The 20,088-nt window shown below is 48.9% G+C and overlaps 1 long non-coding RNA gene across 1 annotated transcript; it reads right to left on the bottom strand.

Annotated features, from left to right (window-relative positions):
• Positions 1–4,868: 4,868 nt before the first annotated feature.
• Positions 4,869–15,788, bottom strand: LOC149355313 (uncharacterized). The gene is made up of 3 exons (XR_016289707.1): positions 15,744–15,788; positions 10,163–10,207; positions 4,869–4,951 (listed from the first exon to the last, which is right to left on the bottom strand). It is a non-coding gene; the product is annotated as an uncharacterized LOC149355313 (long non-coding RNA).
• Positions 15,789–20,088: the final 4,300 nt, after the last annotated feature.

Below are 20,088 nucleotides of genomic sequence, written 5' to 3'. Positions count from 1 at the left end.
GCTTACCGACGGGAGACCTGCGGATTTATTGATTGTTATAGTTAAATCTTACAATATGTGAAAAAATTGTGCTCACAAACTTTTTGCTGCTCAAGAATGTCTTTGTCAATAATTGTTAGGCATGTGATTAGTACGGCAACATTAGCGTATCCTGGTGCTTAAATAAGATACTGTATCTGCCCTGCAATATTACAACCTATCTCTAAGCTAGACGAAGATATTTGTGGGTATCTTAAAAAGCCATTTTTATTTGCAGTTAGTGCGTGATAAATACTGCGCTCAGACATTTCAATCTTCTCCAGGATGACCGGCATCCTTCTTTTCGAACTTCTTGCTATAGCGCTGTATTTTCCCTTACATTACTGGAGAATTTAGCGCGCTGTTGGAGAGTCTTTCACTTTTCCCAACAGCGTATTCGTTAAGGAAGTTACTCCTTGGCATGAGTATGAGAGAAGCCAACAGCCACAGAAACCAAAGGGCACAGGGGATTTTTAATGTATTTATTTTGTGGTGTTGATCAATTTCTAATATTGCTGAATATGTTTTCACTTGAAGCTAATTGATTAGAAAAGCAGAAGAAAAAACAACCACATGCCGCCGGTGGGATCCGAACCCACGACCTCCGAATTACGCGTCCGGTGCTCTACCGCTGAGCTACGGCGACGGCTGTCAAATCTGCTGCTTTCGGGGGTATTTATGTTTACAAGTAACCTAACCTTGGGAGTGTTCACCAGCGCGACCCACGTTCTTAAGCGGCGGACGTAGCACGTCTTGAGTGAGTTACCGCTGATGTGACGTAGAACGTCATCGAACGGCGAGGGTGGAAGCTGTGTGAGAACCCTCTTATGCTTCCTATGGCGTCAAGGCTGCCAGAACCGAGGCTCTCGCTAAGCAATTAAGCAAACAAGGGAAGGGGTATGAGGGGCTCGTTATAAATATGAGAGAAGCCAACAGCCACAGAAACCAAGGGGCACAGGGGATTTTTAATTTATTTATTTTGTAGTGTTGATCAATTTCTAATATTACTGAATATGTTATCACTTAAAGCTAATTGATTAGAAAAGCAGGAGAAAAAACAACCACATGCCGCCGGTGGGATCCGAACCCACGACCTCCGAATTACGCGTTATGCGATGTCTCGGAGGTTGCATAACACATAATGAGACATAAAATATGTGCATTTTTAGCGGCACAGCGTTAAAGGTCCCGTCGGCGGAAAGCTAGGCGTCGGCGTGACTGGAAAATCCCGGTCGGTCGAAAGGGTAATGATGTAGAAATAGAAAAAAAAATGTGGTCAAGCGGCATCGAACCCCCTCCTAGGGTCACGAGCCGTGCACGCGACCTCTTCACCACTAAGCAGCGCTAGTTAAGTGGTATAAATGAAGGCCTTGTGCGAGCACCTCACACCGGAAGGTAGACTAATTACATTACAGGAACACTTGGGTGATTAGGTAACTAACTAGAGTCGACAATTAATATACACGATGGGTGCGTAATAACGCAGTATATATGTGATGGCAACAAGAGTGTCGATGTCTGCGAAAGCGCGCGCCAGGTGACCTACAAGCGACCGTAGAGACCCCTTAATGCAATCACGTCGGTCTTTTGAAGGGACTATGCAATAAATTAATTGAGATAACGTAAAGCAGACGAGAGGTGGGCATTCCATCACTCGTCGCCCCAGCGCAAGAATTTTCCAGCTATAGTAACAACGAAGGTATAGACGATTAAAAATTGCGCTCCTCCTCTCCTCACTCAACTCGTACACGCGGGACACCAGAGAAAAAATAAAGAAAACAGCTCTGGGAGTGGGCAAAACTTAAATACGAGCACCACACTATCCACGTCCTCCTGCAGCAGAAGAACGAGGTCCTGCAAAGCCGCAAGCAAAAATTGCACAGAAATTTCAGCTGGCTGTCGCCGATGAGCGCACCACGCACGAACGCCATAGCTGCACACGCCTTGAAACGAGCGCGCCGAGGATCACGAAACGAATGCAATTGCAATGCCCGCTCACCACGCACGCGCGGCGCGGCGGGTGCACCTAGCGATTCCCCAGGCGCTCTAGGGAGAGGTCGAGAAAGGCGCGCTGACGCCACGTCCGGTTGAGAACGAGGGCGAAGTCAAAAAACGTCACGGAGAAGCGCATCCCATCGACCAATCAGCGTTTCCAGCCTACCTACCCGCAAACGCTTCTGTCCATACCTGACAGACAGACTGATCGTCATGAGAGATGCAGAGCGCCGCCTCACGAAGAAAGAGGGAACGTTTAAAAAATTGTCGTCCGCTTTCCGTCGTCAGGCGCCACTCAGATGGCACTTTCCCCCACCTTAGTAGAGCAGGCGCGAAGGCTAGCCGAAGGGCGAGAGTAGGAAAGGAGGATAGGTGAAGGCCTTGGATGGACGGTCGGATCGGCCGTACTCGGCAGGCATTGCAAAAATAGGGGAGGCGCTGGGACACCGCCTTCGACGGTGGCATGTTGGGTCCCACTGTCGCATTCGGCTCCACTGAGCGCACTGGGGCGGCGAGCTGTTTCTGCTGCTATCGCTTGGGATTTGGAAAACTGGATGTTGTGCCAGAGGTTGTTTAAACAGTGAATGGAAGTTAAGTCACGCTAAATTAAATCATTCTCCGCAGCAGATTTGTCTAGAAACTGTGAGCAGAGGTTATATTCTCACACAGGGCGTAGCATAATCCAGTGCAATCTTTTACCCGGATACTCATTTCTATTACTAGTCCAATAATCAAGATTACCTATTTTCAGCTGCAGCTGCAAACGACATGTATGCGCATTGTACACGTCGTTTGTGTTTCCTTGTTTTCGTCCCGTCTTTCGAGCAAGTACGTACCCCTTTCAAGCTCCAGTTGCACATTCGCCAAAAGCTGCTAATAAGACAGCTTCTAGTTCGCTACGAAATCAAGTGCGAGAAGCCGCCTTTGACGGCTGCTAACTTTTGCAATTACAGTTGTGCATTTTGTAATTACAGTTGTGCATTATACTTGGAGTTGTCTATTGGTTTCCAACCGTCTCATTAACTGACCAGCGATTCGCGCATTTTTCTGCCCGCGCTGTCCCGAACAAAGCGAAATAGCCGCTGACCTCTCGTAGCTTGATCCGCGGCTGCTACATCACACGCAACAGGAGCTCACTTCAAGCTAAGGGGCATGACCCGTTGGGGGAAAAGGCCCACTTTTGGCTTTACTTTGCATGTTTCGAGTGTTTCCCGCCGCCTTTCTTCTGTCGATTACAGAAGTTTCGTAACACATCGCACTTTCTGCACCACGCTGTCACAATTCGCACGTTTTGTCCCAGCGATCGCTATAGGACGAGGAAGCTGAAAGACGAGGGTTGAAACCTGCAAGGCCAAATCGAAATTTGCAGAGGGCTTTTTTCAGAACCGGACGACAAAGACACTTACGTTTCCTAGTAAGGCAGCCGTATTTTTGGGGCGCCCTCGCTGGTTATAAGCTGCAATTCCTGCGTTTTGTTCCGTTTGCTTATTTTATTATACCACGGGGGCATACTACCTCCTCCCCTAACTTTTTGCGCCAGCTCACTACGAATATACTGGCGCCGTACCTACCTTCCGCGCATCACTATAGCAAAAGAAGCCGTGACACTAAATGGGAAAAACGGCTCCTTTCGTTGGCGTCACGCAGCCACATTAGTAATGTAAAATGCCCGATGACTGTCGAGTGAAGCGGCAGACCAGCGTCTATTGGCCACTGGAGCAGACGGTTTCGCCAGTTTTCTAGTTTAGCCTAGGGGAAAATGGGATTCAAACAAAAATTGGTGCGGAGGGTTATATTGTGAGGTTCTTTTGTGAATTAGTCGCGTGCAATGCTTCTTTCTTCATGTTTTCAAAAGAAGAAAGCGTTTTAGTCAAATTTGACCTCAAATAAGACTTCGTCGCATCGTATCATCAACCTAAGCGTTAACACCGCCCAGAGAGGATCTCAACCGTCGGCATAATTTTGTTGTGGAAGAAGCCACTAAGGTAGCAGTTGAGAAAATATGACTATTTCGTTTCAGACGTATCCTCATCTGTCTACCCAAGAGCAGTGCGGCAACGGGATGTTTGGAAGAAAAATTTGCTGCAAATCTGGTGCAGTAATAAAACAGAGTCCTAAAGAAGTAGGAAAAACTGCTAAAAACAGCTATATCTGGCAGCTCATCCTCCGTGCTGCTGGTATACCCGAGGAACTTGTACGTTCTTACAACAAATGCAGCATCTGCGAAATTTGCCGACGCTCATAACACTATAACTAACACTATAACTATAACACTACACTATAACTACAAAGGAAAACGAAATAACCACTGTTCTTTTTGAGTGCAGACAGTTACTATGGAGCACAGCAGTCCGTTATAATTTTTCGATTACCGCGTAGTCGGAGTGACTGCCTCATGCGTAAATCACCGTTACATTTTATTTTAAGAAAAAAAAAATTCAGGTTCAGCCACAAGTGAAACAACTATTTATGGTTACATTTTATTTAAAAAAAAAATTCAGGTTCGAGAAAGCCGTGCCGAGAAGACACGGCGTGGGGGGCGGCCTGGCCCTCTCCGTCGCTGCTGCGGCCGCTGTTCAGCGGCTGGTTGCCGGTCGTGGGGCGTTGGGCGGCGGCTCTCCTCCTCCTGGTGCACCGTGCCTCCGCCGGCTGCCGGGCCTCCTCCGCGCTGCTGGCTGCTACCTGCCGCCTGCTCCTCTTCCCCTCCAGAAGTGATGAGTAGCTGCCGCATATGCCTGCGGCAGTACTCTCGCTTATGCACCGCGAGGTGCTCCACGGACCGAAATAAATTTCGACACACTCGACATTCTAGTACCACACTACACTCATAGAGCAGCAGGTCGTGGTGCTCTGCCCGGGCCACGGCCTCCAAGACCTGCTGCACGCCTCCCGATGCAGCCGGCTGCAGGAGCGACCGGTCCCGGGGCTCCGCCGCTGCCTGCGAAAGCCCAGCCCTCTCGCTGAATTTCGGCACGCATTTCGCACTGCCCGCTTTCGCGCAGCATGGCTATTTGGGAGAGAGAGGAAGGTATGGAGGTTAACCAGAAGGGCTTTCCAATTGGCTGCCCTGCGCTCGGAGAAAGGGAGGAGGGGAAATGCAGGAGAAAGAACAGAGGGATGGGGTGAACAGCAGGGACACCAGGTAAGGACATGCGTGCTATAACTGGGCAGAGCTGTTCCTGTTCACATGCAGCTAATTTGAAAGACAATAAGGGAGGGTGCGTGAGTCAGTTTTCAAATCCAGCAAACAAAGAGGTGCAGCGTCAACCACTTTCTCCACAATAGTAACCATTTCAAATATTTCTTCCAAATTGCGGCAGCATTTCGTGAATGTGTGTGACTGCAACAACTTATTCTCCCAAGCCCTGCTAAAAGATCGAGATCAATGCACTGGGATCACGCGGAACAAACTTTATCCTCCTGCTGGTTCCTTTTCGTATTCTGCGAGTCACTAGTTCCTTGCTAGAAGTGGGCTGGAGTGCAATCCTTCTAAAGAAAAATACAAGACAAAAACCCGCCCACTGACACTGCGCTCTTTCCAGAAAGCCACATTGGGCCTCGGGAGGAAAGGGAGCCCAACCAAAAAGCGGCAGCCTGTGAGAAGCAGCAGAGGGAAATCGATACATGTAATGCATACCAGGCGATTGTTTTTTTTTTTTTTGAAGGCCCAAAATTTAAAAAGAAACGGCTTTTTGAGGTAAACAGAAGCTTTTCCCACATAGTAATACCAGTGCTAGAGGACGTCAAAAAGGCGAATCATGGTAACTAGTGAAATGATTAACTAAATTCTAATAGTTATTTTTCACCTGTTACCGACAGGCACCTGACCCTAATTAGAGCTTTGTACCTGGCCGATAGTAACAGTCATTTGCTTAAAACATAGTGACTGGCTAGTTGGTTCTGCTGACTGGAAAATTGCAGCGCTTGTTCTTGCGTCCTTCTCGTCTCGTCCTTGTTACTGCTGCGCTGCAATTTTCCGGTAATAGTCATATTCGCCCAAAGTTGGTGAGAAGAGCCACTGCAATCAATGCTTTTCGTAACCCTAACAAAAATGCTTCTTGAGACAGTGTTGAAGTTCTCATGAGCAGACTCAACACGCCATGTTGAGTTTTTGTTGTGACGGGGATGGGCTAGTGTTGGTAAATTATTGAGGCCGAGTTGAAACTCATTGGAAAAGTGGCCACCGTACTAGAGTTGAGCATTCTCAATGAAATTTCTACATTGCGTTCATCTTGAATTCATGTTGAAATTACGGGAGTGAATCAACACATCATACTGAATCTTGGCTGGGGTAAAAAAGCAAAAAATCCTGGGAATACATTCGTATTGCGCCAGATGGACCAGCGCAACGCAACGCAACCAATACAATTTTCGGCGGTATATTCATATTTATTGCTGCAATTTCCCCGTCATCCCCTGTGACGTCATCCCGTCAGCAGTCATCCCCTGTGACGTAGTGCTCCACACATACACACATACACTCTAGCCTTCCATCAGATAAAGAGCATGGAACAGCTCTGCACACGAGGCTATAGCCAGATGAACTGACTGCGCAGCAACGCATAGCGCACCGTAATCGCCGAAGATAAAAATAAAAATCATCGCCAAATAAGCAGCCGATCTATCGCTGGCGATCAAAGAAGGCAAATTCTTTTTCTAGCAAGCGTACTGTAGTTTTAACGATACAATTATTGTCGCGCATACCAATTAACAAAGTTGTCAGTTGGGCTAGCTGGCACAGCATCCCAAATTTTGGAAGCGCTCGGAAACACAAGGACAGGAAAAATGGACGGGACAAGCGCTTCTCGCAGCTGTGTTTATTCTGAACCTTTGCTCCGATGAACAGACTCGCTGCGCATCCTCGTACTGTAGCGACTAGCGCAACGTGATCGCCAAATATGAAAATTAAAAGCTCTTCACAGCGAACTTATAATCGAAGGATCGAGGCCACGTGTGCGTACATCTGGACAGAACACTAAGGAGCCTGTCCGGACCACTAACCTTACTTGCACGTAAGCAGCAACTCTCTCTAGCTACGGCTCTGAGGTATCACTGACGCACTTTTCACCCAAGCCGAGAATCAGGCCGAGAATCAGCGAGGCTTCCAGTATCTCTCGATCGTTCGAGCTGTTTCTTGCCGCGTCCTTCGATAGTTGTTCTTTGTGCAGTGCATGGGAGCAGCCCTTGCATGTCGTACAATGGACTGCCAGGTTCGAACCACTGCCTGTCGCCAAGGAAAGTGAGGCGTTCATTAATAAAGCCGGGCCGGATGGTGTAATAATGAATGCCGCAGGGAGCACAAAAAATTTAGTGAATCACTTTACTAGTTAGCATGATTCGCCTGTTTTTTGACATCTTCCAAGACCAGTGTTACGCCGCAGAAAACTTCTCTTTACCTCAAAAACCTTGTTTTTAAATATTTTAACCTTATAAAAAAAAACACCCGGTATATTGGCGTACATCTGTGTTAAAAATGTCCAGTGAAGTGCATGTGGATTGCCGTCGTTCAGTGAACTCTGTGCAGTTCTCATGTTCCCACCTGAATGGAAGGAATGGCACAAGGAAAGCATAGTTCCCATTTTGTTAGCGAGGCAAATCGTCTTTTTTACGTTGGAACGAAGGGGAACCGAACCCTTCACCTCCGAATATCACGTGGCATGCTCCACTGAGCTACAGCAGTGGTCTGCCTCGGCTACCACTTCCTAAAGAGTGTCCCATAAAGGGTAGTTTAAAATGCAGTGCGGTCCCCAGGTTGAAATGCAGCCACGGTGGCGGATGTGGAACATTCTTTTTTAAAAAAACGAGTGACGCATGGAACGTCATCGAGGGTCTGGAAAGAGGCAGATATGCGTGAACCCTATAATTGTATACCTGTAGCATTAATGGTGTTTGGGGGCTTAATCCCAAAGCGACTCAGGTTATGAGGGACGCCGTAGTGAAGGGCTGCGGAAATTTCGACCACCTGGGGTTCTTTTAATGTGCACTGACATCGAGCGGTACACGGGACTTCAGAATTTCGGCGCCACTGAAATGCAACAGCCGGGGCTGGGATCGTACCCGCGTCTTTCGGGACGGCAGCCGAGCACCATAACCACTGAGCCACCGCGGCGGCGTTTTGGGACATTCTGCAAAGGACACTAAAGAAAGGCTGTTTTGAACTCTTGTTCCTTACCTAATAATGGCTACCCAGCAAGACCCCGAACCCTTCGACATTATTTTCCTGCTCGGACTGCACAGCCCGTGGAAAACGCGCTTGTTGGACCGTCATGCTGAGCCTGTCGTCTCCTCCCGGCACACATTCCGGACAGACGGTGCGCCAGCTGAAACACACAGGGCAGCAACTATTGTCTTTCTTTGCCGCCGTTTTAGTTGTGTTAAGAAATGTGCTTTAGTCACGGTGTTGCTTCCCATTAGACTTCCTCGGCCACTAGCTGATTGCTTTGTAAATAGTGTATATAGCGCTTTCCTGCATACAAACGCGTGTAATAAATACCACGCTGAAAAAAAAACCGTCCTGGCTATGAGGTTCCATACTCTCTTGCCACGAGAAGTTCCTGGGTTCGAAAGCTACTCCTGGAGCTTTTCTTTTGTTTTCTGTTCGTGTGACGCACAAGGACCAAGCACGCATCGCTGAAATCGCTCACCGCGGCCAATACAGCTAGCGCGTTGAAAACCACAGGGATGTTCGTAGGCGGAGTAGGCGGGGTGCACGGTCAGCCAAGCCAGGACACTTTTTTTTTTTCAAAGTCGCGTTGCGTCGCCAGTGCACGACGCGACAGCGCCGAACCTTCTTCACACATGGCGTCGCTCGTGAGGAAATGCGCAAACGGCGAATAGCACGTGACGAGCGCGGAATAACGGCGCGCGCGCTGGAAGAACGCAAGTGTCACGCCAACTGAAAAGACAGCAGCGCGCAGTTGTTTCAGAGCCTTGACCGGCGCGGCAGTTAAAAAGATTTCGATAAAACCAAACATACAAACAAAAAATGACCGCAAGGACGCAGTCGTCGCTGTAAACGGCGTGTAGCTCGGGTGGCTGACTGATGAGCGCAGTTGATAGCCGCCGCCGCTTCAGGCTGGCGGCGAAGCTCCGAAAACGAAACTATGCGGCCAGACACTCTATCGGCCTACCGATCGTCAAAAAATCTCCAGTTGCGTGCATGGCAGAGGGCCACCGATAAGAGTTCACACCTGGGGTCCAATGCTGGGCGATCGGTTAGTCGAGCACGTCATGGCGCGACACTACCCCACATTTTGGGAGCCCGTCCGAATGGACCGATGAGAGCCCCTGGGCGTCCGATTAAACGAGCTCCCGACGCCGTAGTCTTACAGGGACCTTTAGCGGGACTGCCGCGGCAGTCCGGATTATATAAATTGGCCGTGGTTGAGGAGTAGGAATTAAAGTCTATTTCATTGAATAAACGTTTATTTATTTCAATGAGCGTTTATTTAGTTGGATCGAAGTAACGGTGTCTTACTGTACAGTGTTCCAGCTGCTGCTGCTAATTTCACAAATGGTATAAATATCTCTCTCTTGTGGCGGCGTAAGGTTACCACCGGCAACGGTTTGTTTTTTTTTTCCTTCTACAGAATTTAGAGTTTATCGCAAATAAAATTCATTTTCCGTGAGATTTCAGGCAAGACGCGTAAAAATCGTAAGACGGGTCAAAATTCGTACATTTTACGGAAAATTTGGAAGAGTTGGCAGGTACGGTTAAGGACACAACATATAAATAGATCACACGCCACGGGCAAGTTGGCAACTGTAGGTGCTACCTCCCTCACGAACCAAAGGACGAGGCCAGTGGCAGCACTTGCAGGTTGCTGTCTACTGCGCTCACGCACCGAATTCTGTCAAACAAAAAAATTACTCCAACGTAACGCCCTTGCCAAAAGCAACCAGGCAACGAGGCTTTCTTCTGAGCCGCATAGTGAAGCCCCTATATGAAGCCCCTAAGTGAAGACCAAAAGGTCCCGAAAGGTGAGGTCAAGGTAGGTAGGTCCCTCTTTACTTTGCTACGCGCCTAAGAAACAAACCCCCTGGCTTGGTTGCTTTTATCAAAGACGGTACCTGGCCCATGAGTGTCAAAGGTGAGCGGCAGATACTGCCGGAAAGAAGGGATATCAAAGCCATGGAGAAATGAACTCACCGCAGCCGGTGTAGGGGAAGACTTGCTCCATCCGAAATTCATGACCTGCACGCGCAGTGACAGAACACTTATTATGCGCAGCCATATATAGTATGAACTTTAATTGCATGAAAGTGACCACTGAAAGGCAAATCACAGAAATCAGCAGCAAGACAAGGGAGAAAACCAGCCAAAAAAGACGGAAACACAAGAAGAGAAGGACACAGGACAACGGCTGGTGTCCTTCTCTTCTTTTGTTTCCGTCTTTTTTGGCTGGTTTTCTTCCTTGACATGCCTTACCAACAGGCCCACCATTCTGCCCTGCTCCAGCAGCAAGAGTGCCACTGTTACTGTGCGAGACTGTAACAACGTCCCACGAGAATTCCAGTAACACTACCTCATCACGAGAATTATTCGCCTGCCACGGTTGCCTGCTCGCTTTTTCGGGTGCATCCCAATCTCGTGGGTGACCCTACTGCGTGCGTATCTGCGAGGCTAGGATGAATCGCCGTCCACTGTTCGTGGTGATCACGGAGTCCCTTTCGCAATTGGCGTCACGAATTTGAAGCGAGTCGAGAGAAAAAAAAATAATCAAACACATTAGACAGCAAATGTGTCTTTTGCCACCGGTAAAACATTCACTGAGCCAGAAAGAGCCATAGATTATATTTCTGAAAATTCGATGGAGTTGCCTTCAGTGTATTTTCAAGGCTATGCGAATTGTTACAAAAAATAAATATAGGAGATGAAATTTTGATGGCGCTAGACCTGAACAGCGCTCGCAGCGACAACATAAAGCACAGGTGGCGATGTGTAACCACACTAACACAAGAAGGAAAACACCATAAATCGGTCCTCATCCTCATCGGTCATGCAGTAAGTTTGATGACATCAGCTCTTCCACTGTCTCACTTCCCCACTGCAGAGTAGCAGGCCTCATAAGCATCAGTCACAGACTTACCTCCCCACCCTTCCTCGAAAAAAAAAACCTATCTCACCTCAACCCTACCCTTTGCTTTTCCTCGGTGTCATATAATTCTTACATAGATTCGTTGGGTTAAAGCCGATAATTGCTCCGCCCTAGAAGGGCTATTTATTGATTACAAATTCAGATTTAAGTATGAAACATTTTTTTCTGCACCCCTCGATTCAAGCTAGTGACGTCAGTACCAATAAAGACTCCATGATCGCCATTTGAAAGTGAAAGGTGTTATACCCTAGGCTCAAGAGATCCGCGTAGAAAAAAACTAGCTTACACGTCCCCTACCACAGATTTTTGGGCATCATCATTGACCGCGATCTGTCATGGTCGACGCATATAAATATGCCACAGAAGACTTCTTTTTTCCCATGTCCTTCGCTTCGTAGCTAGCCTTAAATCGGACCCAACGGAGCGCTCCTTGCCAAGACATTACTATACTCTCTTTATAGGCTACATTCGTTACAGCCTTGCTGTACTCTCAACCATGAGCCTTTCCTATGTGCGGACACTAGAGAGTGTTCAAGCACAGGTGCTCAAGATATGCCTCGCATTACCACGCTGTGCCTCGAACAAAGGAACGATTGAGGAATCTTGTGCGTGCCCTGTATCGATCTACCTGTCACACGAACCACTTCGTGTATATTTACGCACGCTTACAGGGCATCGCGGTCACCCGCAGACGGAGATTTTTGATGGGCGACCGGAAAGCAGTATTGCACGTGCACTGCGCTACCATCAGTCCGTATTGTCATCAGACTATGCCCTCGCGCATGATCCCTTGCAGCCACCGTGGGTGATGGCTCAGCCTTCATTATGCCTGCATGACCCTGGCATACTAAAGAAATCTGTGATGCCGCTAAGCGGACTGAAGCAAGTTGCTCTTGCCTATATCTGGTTAGAATACCAACACTGCGTGCACGTATACACTGATGGATCTGCGTCACCAAAGGCATCGACAGCAGCTTTGGTAATCCCTGCTCTGCAAACGACTCGGAGATTCATTTTAGGACACAAATGGTTGTCTGCGATGTTTGATAGCAGTGAATTGTTCAACTGTAAAAAACACTACAACGTTTATCGGCGCGATAGGGGTGCTAGGTGCGGCGGAGGCGTACTTATAGCCGTCTGTGATGCTTTTTTGTTGTTTCCTATTTATTTCACAAACGCCTTAGAACTTGTGCTAGTGGAATTTCGCACGTGCTCCAGGAAATCGATAGTAGGTGCTTGCTATCGTCATCCGTCCTGTTCACCCACCTTTACTGACTACCTTCATGACGTCATTCATATGGTTACGCGCTGGTACCCGAATAATCCTTTCATTTTACTAGGAGACTTTAATTTTCCTGTACTGTGTGGTCTAATGTGCGTTTCTATTGTAATCCTTTTTCTAGTGAAGGTGACAAAATTTTGAATTTGTGCACTGATCTGCACTTGTCGTAGCTTGTAATGCAGGCAACTCGAATTACGTCTGCTACTTCTAACATCTTAGATTTAGTGCTCATCACTTCACCTGATCTTTTCCAGCCCATATCGTATCTACAAGGGTTAAGTGATCACTTACTGCTTCATTTTTCTTTGACACACTCCCTGCCTCACCAGAGCAACTACAAGAAATATATCCGGAACTACAGAAATGCTGATTTTGATGCCGTTAACCGTGAACACTGTCTTTTTAGACGATTACTTACCCAGCTTTCATGACCGCTCTGTGAACGCCAAATGGAACTTGTTTGCAGAAAAAAGTTACATCGCTCACCGATAAATATGCTCCGCGCATGGTCATCGCAACTAACCGGTAATCACCATGGTTCAGTCAAACGTTGAAAAGGCTCAGTAACAAGAAAAAAACGCATCTTTCGTACGGCAAGGGTCGTTTATAGTCCGACGTGTTCAGCGCGCGGGCGAGCGTCGCTCGCAGTCTGTCGCGCTACGCCGGTTTCGCTGCGCCGGCCGGAGCGCCACCCCCTCTATACTTCGATGCGTCCAGACGCCGCGCGCCGCTTCGGAGCATGCGCAGAACGACCGCCGACTCGCGCGCCGATCGTCGACCGGCGGGTAGTTTGAATTCCGTTCGCGCCTCTTTCTGCGTCGCCTCATCCGTTTCGCTCCATTCACGCCATTGTGGCTACTATATGAAATATGGCTAGGGTGTTATCCGCGCGACAGAAACTTGCTCTCGTGTTACTAGTCCACCGCTTGCGGCGAAAGCGCAGGCGCTCAATGTATGTGCGAAAGATTTTCGCACTCACGCCGCTCGCGCTGGCATCCGCCATTTTTCTCCGTGCGATGCATTGTGGGTCGACGCGGTCGGCGGCGCCGGCGCGCAATTGGAGCAGGAGCCAAATCTGCGCCGGGCTCGTCGGGGCACGCTGGCAGCCGCCGGTTGCGTTCGACCGCGGAGCTGTTTTCACCAACGCAGCGTGCGCGCGTGCGCGCGCTCGCTTGCGTTACGTCGGACTATATTCGCGCCTTAACCGGTTCTCAAGAACGTTGGAATGCTTATCAGGCGGCAGCTACCGAATACAAAAAGGCACTCAAGCTCGCCAAGGATACATTTTTCAATACTACATTACCATCTATTTTAATTAGTAACCCTAGGCAATTCTGGAGCGTCGTTAACAAAAGAGACGATACAGCTATCGCCCTTAAGGACTCAACCGACGCACTTATCCGGCCTGATGAGTGCGCGAATGTTCCGAACTCTGTATTTGTCTCTGCTTTTTCAAAAACCTACCTATCCCGATATTGACTTTTTGCCAATGGACCCTATTCTCTTTGATATTACTGGCGTGGAAAAAATATAAAAACAAAAAATTTCTTCATCACGTAGGGTTGATAACCCCAATTCCAAGTTTCTGATCAGGACGTAAAGCCTACAGCGCTATGCCTGCGAGCCACCTGCGCTGTGGGCCCCTCGCCCGCAAAAGAAAAAAAGACCAGGCAAGCACGCACATTGTGATAGTAGAGCATGCTTTAGTGGCGTGCCCAGCATATGCACGAGAAAGACTCATGCCAGCATCTATTTTGCAGTCTTTGACACCAGGCCCCTCTCGGAGGACTTGATCCTCGGCGCGTGGCCAGATAGTTGAAGAACTGTACAGGCAACGCGAGTGCTCTCACGCTTTTTTTTAAAGCCGTACGGGCCTTGACTCGCGTTTGGAATGTTCGCAAGTGTGCCAGGTCTTTTTTCATCTGCCTCCTGCCATCATCATCATTCCCCATCGTGACCTTTTTTTCTCCTCTTCCTGTTCCCCAGTGCAGAGTAGCAGGCTAGCTATACAATTTTCCGGCCAATCTTTCTGCCTTTCCCGTCAATAGACCCTCTTTACAATATGGAAATTTGTTCATGAAAGCGGCCACTGGCAGCGATGCCCGCATTTTATTTATCGGCCCTTTCTAGCTCATAAAAGATGCGTTTTCAATGTAAGCATGGTCTTTTTGAAGCTAAGCGTGCTTTCTATGGCATAGTAATACCAGTGCTGGCGGAGACCAGAAGAGAAGGGAATTATGTTAACTATAAAGTACGCTGGTTAGCTAATTTTTGATCTTCGCTGCCACTTCGAGCTGGTGGCGAAGATCCGAAAACGGAACTATGCGACCAGACTGTATCCGCCTACCGATCATTAAAACGTCTGCCGTTTCGCGCAAGGCCGAGGGGCGCCGATAAGCAATGTAACATGCAGTTCAGGCCTGGGGACGTATGTCTGGGCGATCGGTTAGTCGAGCACGTCATGGCGCGACACTAGACCCCACATTTTGGGAGCCCGTCCGGTTGGACCGATGAGAGCCCCTGGGCGTCCGAATAAACGAGCTCCCGACGCCGTAGTCTTTCTTACAGGGACGTCTGGCGGGGCTGTGGCGGCAGTCTGGATTATATCAATTAGCAGGGGTTGAGGAGTAGGGATAAAATAGGATCGAAATAGGATCGAATTAACCATGTTTTACTCTACAATGTTCCAGCTGGAGCGGCTAATTTCACAGTTCCCTCTCTCATGGCGGCGCAAGGTTACCACCATCAACGGTTTCTTTTTCTTTGTGCAAAATTTCGAATGTTTATCTCAAATAAAATTTATTTTCCTTAAGAATTCAGGCAAGATTCGTAAAATCGTAAGATGGGTCAAAATGCGTACATTTACGGAAAATTTCGCAGTTACGGTTATTCGTAATATCGTAAGATGGGTCAAAATTCGTACATTTACGGAAAATTTCGCAGTTACGGTTAAGGTCCCAACATATACACGCCACGGGCAAGTTGGCAACTGTAGGTGCTACCTCCCTCACGAACCAAAGGACGAGGCCAGTGGCAGCACTTGCAGGTTGCTGTCTACTGCGCTCACGCACCGAATTCTGTCAAGCAAAAAAATTACTCCAACGTAACGCCCTTGGCAACAGCTACCTGGCTACGAGGTCTGCTTCTCAGCCGCATAGTGAAGCCCCTGCAGCACTCGTCCGAAAGGTGAGGTCAAGGTCCCTCTTAACCTTGCTACGCGGCGGCTAAGAAACAAACCCCGTGGCTTGGCTACTTTTATCAAAGACGGTACCTGGCCCATGAGTGTCAAAGGTTAGCGGCAGATATTGCCGGAAAGAAGGGATATCAGAGGGAGAAAAGAATGAACTCACCAATTTAATCGGAGGAACAGACATGGTCAGCAGGCAATGGACAACCTGCACGCGCAGTGACAGAACGCTTATTATGCGCAGCCATGTATGGAATGAATTATAATTGCATGAAAGTGACCACTGAAAGGCAAATCGCGAAATCAGGAGCAACAGAATTTCCTCAATGACGGTGGTGCCCGAAAAAACATCTCAATGAAAGGACATCAACCGCAATGCGACCACAGTGCCCAAGGTATGCATTTTGCGTAACTGAAATTAGTTATGTTGACGACCATAAGCTAAAGGGATCTAAAGTACTAAAGAAAATATTTAATTGGGGTACTAATGCTCCGCCGGAGGCGGGAACCGTGGCCGCAACGGAGTTACAGCACTGTAACCAGGGTGTCGAACCGGAATTTTTTCGGGTTCGGTTCAGGTTCGGGTTCACGCATTTCGGGTTCAGGTCCGGGTTCGGCTCCGGAGCGACATTCCGTTCCGGTTCGAACAGCTACGGATAGCGTCGAACCGGTTCAAACGGGTTCAGACTGTAAAAAATTCTGAACGAGGTTTTTATTCAACCTTGTTTTGTTGTTTACTTTTCTTTATGATATCAGCATATAAAACAGCACTGCAAAATTTGCTCAATGCGAGATGTTTTACTGTCCGCGGCAAAAAGATTTAAATTTACGCAAGGGCCGCGAAATCAAAAGAACTTAGCATTAGTGTACACCGGCTACGTATACTAGACTCTATCTGATGAGATACATGAAAAGAAAAGCTGATGGATTTTTCATCTACAAAACATTTCAGCTTCAGCAGTTTCGGAGTTCCCGTGAGGCGAGTAATAGGTCTTTCTTGAAGGTAGTGTCAATCGGGAATTTCCCCGGCGCAAAATGCTTAAGCGGGCGCCGTTAGGACCGCTACATGCGCCCACTATCAGCGGAAGTTTCCTTGTATTTGGATGTATATACAGCCAAGACATCTTTCTGTCGCCCCAAAAGCGGCTTGCCAGTCACCCCCCCCCCCCGCGCGCGCACGCACGCACGCGCACACACACACACACACACACACACACACACACACACACACACACACACACACACACACACACACACACACACACACACACGCACACACACACACACACACTCTCGCACGCGCACACACACACACACACACACACACACACACACACACACACACACACTCTCGCACACCTGCAGCATACATCTAGAGAGTTTACCAAATATATTTTATTTTCATCCCCTGCTCTACATCGCCTTTGTAACTCGCGTTATATATCTCGACTACCTATAGCTCAGTTTCTTCAAAAACACAGCTAATCATGGCTTGTCGCTAGTACAGTGTAAAATTAAGATGTTGGCCTATGCTGATGTCATCTCCGTCTTTTGCTCTGATGAAAACAATATGATAAAAAAAGCATGCTTGCATTGGTTGGGGGCACTTCGTGTCTGTACGGATTGATTGATTGATTGATAACAACTTTTATTTCCACCGATGTAGGAGGCCCCCTACTCCCCGTCCCTGGTACGCAGGCCTAGGGGACGGGACCTCCGCGACTAAAGACTGGCGAAGATACATTGTCTCTTCGCGGCTTCAGCCGCCAGGCGGACAGCTCGTTTCTGGTCGGCGGGGACCTCGCTTCGCAGAAGGGCCTCCCAGCTTCTCTACTCTTAATATTGTCCTCAGCACCCGGGGATCCAGGGCATTGCCAAATTATATGATCGAGGGTCCCCCTCGCTCCGCAGGTCTTACATTTGTCACCTTTTTTATCGTCTAACGTGGTTTGAAATAACCAGACAGGGTTAACGAAATCGTCGCCAGGCGATGGCCTCTGTATTGGTTAAGTTTGGATCTGGTGGTGGCATTAGACGCCTGCCTAACCTGTAGTGCACGGCGATTTCCGCGTACGTTTGCAAACGTTCGTCCATCCCCTGGGGGTCGGGCGGCTGTACAGTTACCCGGAAGTAGAGATCTCGGGCTAACATGTGGGCCGCCTCGTTACCGGGGACGGATGTGTGTGCTGGGACCCAAATTAAGGTGATCTTGCGATCAATTTTGGCTGCGGACAGAATTCGAGCTGTTTCTGGCGAGACCCTGCCCTTTCCGATGTTGCAGATTGCTGTTTTGCTGTCACTAAGAATCAAACTAGCCTTGGTTCCGGCGCAAGCGAGCGCTATTGCGACCTCCTCGGCCGTATCTATGTTTCTACTCCTAATGGAGGCGGCAGCGACTGGTGCACCTCGGCCGTCGACTACTGAGGCGACCGCCGCCCCCGACCTGCCACTCGCTGCGTCCACGTAGGCAACCTCATTTGCCCTGAAATTTCCGGCCCTTTTAACCAGCGCCTCCGCCCTCTTCTCCCGTCTTTCCCGGTGATGTTCTGGGTGCATGTTGCGGGGGAGGGGGGGAACGATGATATTCTCGCGACATTGTGGCGGTAGGGCGACCTTGTCGCATATGCCCCTATCTACTTTTCGGCCGACCCACTCTAAGATGGTCCGGCCCGTATTCGTTGTACTCAGTCTTTCGAGCTGGGCGATTCGCACCGCCTCGCCGAGTTCAGTCCAAGTATTATGCACCCCCATTTCCAACAGGCGGTCTGTAGAGGTGGAGATAGGTAGGCCCAGCGCCCTCTTGACGCAACGCCGAATAATTGCGTCGCTCTTCTCTCTCTCGTTTACCCTAATATCGAGGAATGGCGTGGCATAGCATATGCGGCTAATAATATACGCCTGCGTCAGTTTCAAGAGGCTGCTTTCTTTGAGGCCCCTGCCCTTCAGCGCGGCCCTCCTGAAGATCCCTGTTACTTGCGCAGCGTAGTTGCTGAGCTTCTTGATCGTTCCTTCATTGTAACCGTCCTCTTGGATAAAAAGTCCGAGGATCCTGATGTGATTAACTTTCGGTACAGCTTTGCCCTCTACCTTAATTTCAAAATTCCAGTCGCGCTTGCACCGGAGCGCTTTCGGATTGTAAACAAAAAGTTCTGATTTCTGCGGCGAACACACAAGGACCCTTTCGGCCGCGTAGGACACTACAGTGTCTGCCGCTGCCTGCAGCCGCTCTTCTATGCTACCGTCACTACCACTGTTCAACCATATGTTGATGTCATCTGCGTACAAGCTAAATTTTATGCCGTCTATGTTCCTGAGTGCGGCGGGCAGGCCCCTCATTGCCACGTTAAAAAGGAAGGGGGAGAGCACCGATCCCTGTGGCGTTCCCTTACTTCCCAGGTAAACCTTGGGGAATTCTAAGTCCTGAAATTTTAGTTTTGTCGTCCTGTGCGACAGGAAATCCTTGATGTAATTATACGTCCTTTCGCCGACACCTATGCCCTGAAGCCCCGCAAGGACGGCCGCATGCTTAACATTGTCGAAGGCTTTGGTTAGATCTAAACCTAAGATCATCTTCGCGTCTTTGGATCTCGAATTTATAATGTGATGTTGCAAGCGAAGCATCATGTCCTGCGTACACAAGCCCGGCCGGAACCCGACCATCTCGTGCGGCCACAGGTCGTTCTGCTCCATGAAGCGTGTCAGTCTAGCCTGGATGACGCGTTCCATAAGCTTTCCTACGCACGAGGTTATGGAAATTGGTCTGAGATTTTCTAATCCGGGCGGTTTACCCGGCTTAGGGATTAGCACCACGTTTGCAGTTTTCCACTGCTGAGGGAGACGGCCGCTACTCCATACCTCCTGCATGTATTTCGTGAGCGCCGTTATGGACATGTCGTCCAGATTCCTTAATAATTTGTTCGTAACCCCGTCTGGGCCGGGGGCCGATCGCGTCTTTAAAGTCAAAATTTCGGCCCTAACCTCCGCCTCTGTTATGGGCGCATCGAGAGTCTCGTTAGGAGTGCCCTTGTACTGCGGGAGGGGGAGGGATTCTGTGTCGCCGATGTAGGTGTTTACTAATTTTGCCACGAGCTCCGCGTCCGTCCCCTCGAACGCGTGCCTGGCCTTCGCCAATCTAGTGCCCGATTGTGTTTTTGAGCTATCAGGGTCCAGAAGATGTCGCAGCAGGCCCCACGTCTTGGAAAGGCTCATATTGCCTTCCATTTCATCACATCTATTGCACCAGTTTTGCTCAGAAAGTTTAATTGCGTATTCCTCAATTTCCTTATTATGCCTGGCTATTCTTCGCCTCAAATTTCTGTTCCATCTCTGTGTGCGGAGACGCTTTTCCATGCCTCGTTTAGCTTCCCACATGTGCAAGAGTTTGCTGTCGGCGGTTGTCGGTGCGTCTTCCTCCTGTAGGGTCGTGGTAGCGGCCTTAACTTGGCACATGAGGGCTTCCACCCATTCGTCGATATCCTGGATGTTCTGCTCTACGTCGGAGCTTTCTC

Source organism: Amblyomma mixtum, chromosome 3 (assembly GCF_055824585.1).
Source record: "Amblyomma mixtum isolate Tamu chromosome 3, ASM5582458v1, whole genome shotgun sequence".
Taxonomy (NCBI): Eukaryota; Metazoa; Arthropoda; class Arachnida; order Ixodida; family Ixodidae; genus Amblyomma; species Amblyomma mixtum.
The sequence above is the reverse complement of the archived record's forward strand: the minus strand, read 5'-3'. Positions and strand labels throughout refer to the sequence as shown.